Source organism: Chenopodium album, chromosome 26 (assembly GCF_948465745.1).
Source record: "Chenopodium album chromosome 26, dcCheAlbu1.1, whole genome shotgun sequence".
NCBI lineage: Eukaryota > Viridiplantae > Streptophyta > Magnoliopsida > Caryophyllales > Amaranthaceae > Chenopodium > Chenopodium album.
In genome coordinates, this window is record NC_137859.1 from 19,624,118 (window position 1) to 19,632,194 (window position 8,077).

Below are 8,077 nucleotides of genomic sequence, written 5' to 3' on the forward strand. Positions count from 1 at the left end.
TAAAATATTTAAAAATACGGGGGATTACAATCTACCCCTTTTAAAAGAAGTTTCGCCCTCGAAACTTAACCCAAAAGCCATAAATTTTCCAAAACCATTCAAAATTTTGTGTTTTATATTGCTGTAAATTGATTGATTATCAACATGCACACTCAACAAACTGAACTTTATGCTTAATAGACTCGTACTTGGCCAAAGTTTACATACTTTAATTGCATGTAAATACAACAATAGTGCATATTAATAAGCAAAATAATGCAAACTCAAGCAATAAATAGCATAATTGAGGTAAAAAGCGTGAAATTACATCGCATTCTACCCCTCTTAAAGAAAAGAGTTACGCCCCCGTAACTCACCACAATAATATCATTAGGCATTTCTTTTTCATTTCTTCTTTCTGCAATAATTTATCCATAACTTATTATTCTATAATTTCCTCAAATTTGAATAGTTCAATTCATAGGCACTCAATAATCCCTTTAGCTCTCCTTAGCTAACAACCGAAGGCTATTAAGATCTGTAAAAATCTTGCAGGTGACACTGTATTTCGAATGAATCTCCAATGTAAACAATATATACGCAATCTCAAGATCATGGTAGGGTAATTGGTCTCATAAGATTTGTCTTGGCAAGAAGCATTATCATTTTTTCCATTTTGTTGCAACACACATCCATTAAGTAAAAACTTCAAGTCCACCACTCCCATTAGGCAAGACTAAAACAAGTGCAACGATTAAATGTTCTTTAAGAGTTAAAAGGCTTGTTTACACTTTTCATCCCATTCAAACTAACTCTCTTCCATCAAGGTATATACAACAATCCTCAAAAGTCCTTCACAACCCTCTTTAAACATCTAATCCCAATAAACTCCTTATATCGGTCACATTGTTAGGTGCAGACCACTTACTCACCACTTGAATTTTTTTGTCCCAAAATGAAACTTACTTTCATTAATAAAAATTCACACTTCGAAAAACTGAGCATATTACAAGTCGTCCCTAAAATGTCACAGAATCCTCAAATGTCTATTATAATTCTCCTCACTCTTCAAGTATAGCAAGATATCATTAATGAAGCCATATATTTATCGAATTACTGTACTCATGGAAATACTCAATTCATTAAATCCATAATGATTGTTAATACATTAATTAACCCAAAAGACCTGATTTATATTTCCATGTTTATGAATCCATGGGCTCCTCAAAATTTTCTTCTCTCCAACTTGGTTTTCAAATTCTCCCAACGAAAGTCAATTGTCTCACGAATCGTATCCCTATTCTCTTTCCACCAAAGTTATGCTCCTCAAATTCTCATGGCAATTCAAAACAACAAAAACTCATCTTTCACTACCTAGTTCTACAAAAAGCAGGGTCTCCACTCTCCTTAAAGTATGCGGCTTGACCAAAGCAAAATTCATACACTCCTCTCGCGTAGTTTATCATCACCAAATATATGTATTTCATCAATTCTCCAAGTACATTCCTAATTTGATCATAAGGTTTCTCAAATAAACACTCATTGGTTGCAAAAATTGAAGGAGATATTAAATAATAAAAATATAGATCTTACCAATAACCTAAAGCACCAAATAAATAATAAATAACATCATTAAATAAGCATAACCAAATAGTCACATAATTACATGCTTCATATAATGATCATCCATACATACACATTACATTGCACAAATCATCACAAATTAATCTATATTGTATTCTTTAATCCTTACACATGATTCTAGGTGATCACAACACCCAAATTTGCATGATTATATAAAACATATACAATTAAATATAACTTGCATAAAAACGAGAAAATTCATATTTATCTCCTAAATAAACTTGGTATGTTTATCCCGGGGTGAAAATGTAATTTCGGCAGTGAAATGTGTGGGCAAAGTTGGAAACGTGAATTAGCTCATCTGTTTGACTAACAGCCATTTGCTAACTCTAAGTAACCTGGGTATATTGTCAATATCAACCCCAACTCAACCTTTCTTCAACCTCTCAGATTGCGAGTTTTGCAACCTTCTTTCATAACCAACTCAACCTTTCTTCAACCTCTCTGACATCTTGACAGCGTAAATTGTAAGTATCTGAATTTTAACCCAGAAGTTTTACGAATAATATTGATTTTGATGGAAGAAACTGTCTGAAATTGAATTGATAAGAATGATATATGGTGTGTTCAATTACTTTCTAGATGGCCATGAATTGTGTCTTATGGTGAATATGCTGCAAATTTCTAATAATAGAAGTTTTTGGTATATGGTGATTATGTTGCAAAAACATCAGTTCACCGTATACCAAATACTTCCATTAGAACTGAAGTTTTTGCAAATCAAATTCAGTTCACCTCTCAAAGCAAAATACCCACTGGAAGCAAATCAAATTAATTATCCTTGCTCGTACGACTACCATCTACCAGCTCGAGCGAAAAAAATACCTTTCACCGGGAAACGCCGATCTCAAAATACCATTCAACCAAAAAATCGACTAAACAATGCCGTACTATTTCGCAATTAATTACTACTCCGTATTTGTTTTTCTCTGATTTTGTTGTGCAACTTAAATCCAAAAAATAAAAATAAAAAGAAAAGGAAAGGAAAGAATCCCTTGAACGACATGAAAAGAACAGAAATTAATTACAGGAATGGAGCCAACAGAGAAAGACAAGCTTCTAATAGTTCTAACCATGGTTAATTTTAGCAAAAGAAAGCTAACAGACGTTATTTTACTCATGGGGCCCATAGTTAGTGCTTTTCACTTAACTTTTTCAGAGAAAACAATTTTTTATTTTGCTTTTAACATTTTATATTATTATTTTATTCTCCTTCCTTGGGATATCTTATTTTTGTTAATCTAGGAGATAAATGGGGACTTCCTCCATAAAAACTACATTCAAAATAAATGGCACCAAGAATTAAATTATAATGCACATAGAAAGAAATCATCTGTCCTATATGCCCTTCTTAAGACTACCCAAATCTCACACATAAAATAAAATAAATAATACTAAGGATCAAAGAATAAAATAAGTACGCAGATTCAACTAATTTCAAAAATAATTAATAACATAGTAATTTATAAAAATACATATATTTTATTTAAACTGCCGAATTATTTTAATTAAAATAAAATAATTTTTTTGAAATTAAAGTTTAACCTTAAATCACGTTATAAAAACCAGAATATTAAGATTTAAAACGTTAGGCGCCCAAAAACTTTTAAAGTAACTTTAGTAGTAATTAAATCGAACCTAAGCTCCCAGATACCACTTTGAAATATTTAAATAAAATAAATTTTCATTTATAAAATATTTAAAAATACGGGGGATTACAACAACTTGTTTACTTTTAACACCATAGCTAGAAGAATTCCTTTAGTGCTTCTCAAGTACTCAAGGACTTGTTCTTGGTAACCTTCCATATGCTTATTCTGTATTTGTTTGAAACTTGCTACACATGCACAAGTCAAATGTAACAACTTGCTTTGTACATTTCATGGCACATGTAATGGACCCTTTTGCAGAAACATAGGGTACTCTACCCTTACAACTCAACTCTACTAGCTTTCAAGGCACTGAGTTTTACTGAGTGTAATACCACACTACAAGAAATCACGCAATTTCCAATGGATATCTTCCGATGGCCATCTTAAACCGTCGGAAAACACATAATTTCCGATGGTATGATAAGCCGTCGGAAATTTCTGATGGTTTTAAACAATTTCCGATGACAAAAGCCATAGGAAATTTTTTATGGCCATTACAACCAACGAAAAACATATTTCCGATGGCTTTTCTAATGATTTAAGCCATCAGAAATTTCCCATGACTTATAAATCCATCGGAAAATAGTTAATTTCCTATGGTTTTAAAGCCATCGGTAATTTCTGATAGCTTTTATGAACAAAACCGTAGGAAATTCTTTAAAAAAAGAATTAGAAAACCTAAACCTATCAGCTACTACCCGCCTCCTTCTTACCATAACCCTCATTTTCCTTTCTCTCTCCTCTCATTTCCCTTTCTCTCTCCTTCTATTCTCTCATTTCCTTTTCCTCTTCTTCTCATTTCCTAACCCCAGAGCCTTACCCTATACGCCCCCTTCTCTCAATTTCTCTCTCCTTTTCTTCTCACCTCTCTTCTTCTCTTTCTCCTCTATCTCACTCCTTAACAAGTTTATGGTTCATCACTTTTTTGGAGCAAAAATGGGGTTTCGCACTTTTTCTTGGCAATTCTTTACAAAATTCTGGGTTTCATGGTCAAATTCGACCATGAAAACTCAAGATCTGGAGTTTTTATGGTCGAATTCGACCACACAAAACCCTAGCAGATGATTAAAATTTGCAAAGGTACGTTTTTCTTCTTTATTTATGTTTTACTAGTATTTTGTTGGTTTAATGCTGGGATTTTGGGTGGTGGTTTAGTGTAAGAGTGCTTGGTGGGTGTTAGTTTTCAAAGAACGATTTTTGTTTCTATTTATGTTGTTTTAATTTCTGAATTTCTTCTTTATTTTGGTGTTTTACTTGGTTTCCTTTTTTTTGTGTGTGTGTTTAGACGTGTTTGATGGTGGTGGTGTCCAGCAGGGTAGGGATTTGTGACTGTTTTCTGGTAATTGGTGGCGTAAGGTGGGGTTAGGGAAGGTGTTTATGTGGATGGGTTTAGGTTTTGGGTAGTGGGCTTGCAAGTTTGGGATAGGAATATGGGCGACTGAAAGGGTGGTTTAGGGTTAGGGTTAGGGATGTCAGTGGGGCGGGTCAAATAGGAGACCCGCCCCATCCCCGCCCCAGTGGGGCGAGGATGGGTCTCGGTTTGGCGGGTGGTGGGGCGGGGATGGGGATGAAAACGATACCCGCCATGGGTGATGGGGCGGGGGTGGATTTTAAGTTGTACCCGCCCCATCCCCGCCCAGCCCCACCCGCCGCACTTCGTACCCGCCCCATCCCCACATCTATATACTTTTATATTATTTTATAAAATAATTACTTGAAATAAATATTAATTATAATATTTTATACTACACTTATATTATAAACAAAAATGTGAGTAATATTAAGATTTTTTTTTAATGTTATAATCCGTATTAATTATGTACGATTGTGTATTTGAGACACGAAAATTTGGTTGGGTGGGGATTAGGCGGATATTTGGTGGGGAACTGGGGATTAGGCGGGTTTTTGGTGGGGATTAGGCGGGGATGGATATCCAAGTGGGGGGTAGGGCGGGGATGGTTTTGGAGCTGTACCCGCCGGGGCGGGGATGGGGATGAATATTAGACCCGCCGCGGGGATGGGGATGGGGATGGGGATGAAAATGTTAGGTGGGGATGGGGATGAGAAGGGCAACATCCGCCCCGCCCCGCCCCATTGACATCCCTAGTTAGGGTGGAGGATGTGGGAACATTTTTTTTATTCAGCCATTTCCGATGGCTTTGTTGACTCGAATGAACAATACAAGAGGGGGGGGGGGTGAATTGTATTGTGGAGGAACTGGGGTAATTTTTGCGGAATTCTAAAAGAAACTTAAACAAAAACTTTAAAGTGCAAGAGAGATTTTACGTGGAAAACTTCTTGGCCCTAATCAAGAAGAAAAACCACGACCACAAGGGATTTTAAACACAATTCTTAATAATAATAGGGCAAACAACCTATTACAAATTAAGACTCTAACCTTAAGTTCCTCTACGAACTTAATTTCCCCCTCAACTGATCCCTCAATCAGTTGAGCTCTTAAATCTCTCTCTTTCCCCTTGCTTCACTCAAAGCAATCTAAACACTCTAGAGTTTACCCAAACTCTACCCCAATACAACTTGAATTAAAACTCTAAGATGCTAAGTACAAAGACAGTCAAGGACTTAAGTGGATTTTGACTCTTTTCGAAAAGCTTAGAAGATTGTAATGCTCAAGTGTACGTTTCAAAACAGAAAACTAATTCTATTTATACTAGAGGAAATCAGTTGAAAACTCCCACGTCTGCCTTAACTCCCACTTCGCCACAACTCCCATGAAACTAGGAAGTGCAGTTCGTGGAGGCTTGGGCAACAAGCTGAAGTATACTAAAGGAAGTGGTTTACTGCTTCCTTAAATTTCTCAACCTCCTTGACCAAGTAAAAGATCCGTTTAAAAAGAGTTTTCAAAGGAGATTTTACCAAGTCAGATTTTCCAAAATAATAGGATAAAATTAAAACAGAAAATCTTTAAATAAATAGAACAGTTTAAAAGATAATTTTCCGAAAATAAAATAGAATCTTTTTAAACAAGGAAAATAAAATCTTTATAAACTGAAATTAAATCCACTTATAATCCTATCAATAATCAAAGTACTTAACATATATACAAGAAGCCTAAAATAAACAATAAAGATACAATAGACTCCTTGGAACTCAGTAAAGCTTCGACTCTGGAGCTTCAGTTCCTCACTCAAGGAACTTGGCTTCTGATTGTCTTCTATGCTCATCCAAAGCTCTTCCTTTGACCCTGTTCCATGCTCCATTCTGACTCTAGAACTTCGTTGCATATAAATCCTGTCAACACATCAAAGCTAATAGACAAATGTTAATGCCCTTATGGGTTCGCTTAGGTTCCTTGAGTCATCATCAAAACTTAAGATCAACAGGCTTGACCGTAGGAAATTTCCGACGGCTTATCTAACCATCGGAAATTTCCAACGGTTTGGCCATGGGAAATTTCCCATGGAATTTTGGCCATCGAAAGCCAAGATTTTTCCGATGGCCATTAAAAACCATCGGAAAGGTAATTTCCGATGGCTTTTTCATCGGAAAAGTGCAAATTTCCGACGAGGGTTTTTCCGATGACCATTTTCCGACGGAAAACCATCGGAAATAATATTTCCGATGGATTTTGAGCAATTTCCAATGGATTTAAGCCATAGGAAATAGGCTTTTTTCTTGTAGTGCCATGTGACATTGGAAGATATCCTCTCGTAGAGTCTTGCATCTTGAACTTGTTTAGAACCTAATCAACATAATTCTCTTGATTAGGTCCAATCATTCTTCAAGATTCACATAGTGGATTTTGATTCCCAATATGTATTCAACATCTCCTAAGTCCTTCATATACAAACAATCATTCTAACCACTGCTTTACTTATTCAAGCATTGATATGTCATTTCATATGAATTGTATGTCAACTACATACAAGACTAAGAAGATCAATTTCTCCCACTAATCTTCTTGTCTCTACAAGATTCCCTTTTCGTTCTTCTAAGGAAATCAAACTATTTGATTACCTAATCAAAACGAATGTTCCAACTCCCTGATGCTTACTTCAATCCATAAATGAATTTCTAAAGTTTGCAAAACTTTCTAGGAATTTTCGGATTTCAAAACTCTAAGGTTGTATCATATACATACCATCCATCAAGAACATTTCATGAAGGCAATTTTTGATCTCCACAACTAGAAATAATCCAAATAGGCTTACACAACTAATAGGTTTGACCCCATTTGTAAGACTATCTAGGACCAACACATCTTTACAGACATGGAGTCCATTATGGATTTCATGGATTTGAGCCACTTCCTGAGTTTGCACTTATCCAAAGCTTGCTTTGTAGGTATGGGTCCTAACTATTCCAATAGGAAAATTTTAGAATCCACCTTTTACCAGAATTTCAACAAACTGTTTGTTTTGATCTTAAGTAACCTACGATAGGTATGAGCGGCAATAGAATTATTCTCTTCAACTCTTTGAAGCCTTTCATTTTAGTAGGACGATAGAAGTCTCGCTAGTTGAATTAGCTTGCTTCAACACATGTTTTATCAAATTAGCTGATTTCCTGCGCCTTCATCTCTATTGTTGCTCGTGTCGAATCTCATCGAGATCTAACTTTTACTCCCACTTGGCTTTGTAGGAAGACATTTCTTTCTATAAAGACACTGTCGAGAGCAACAAACATTTTGTTTCTACGCAATTGTAGGAATAATACCTCTGATTTAGGGGTCTATTATGTCATCTATGTAAACATTTTACATTGATTTCATAACCCTTAATCCTTTTAGAAAATATAACTTTGGAACATTTCCGGTTCATAACTCTTATGACATCTTTTCT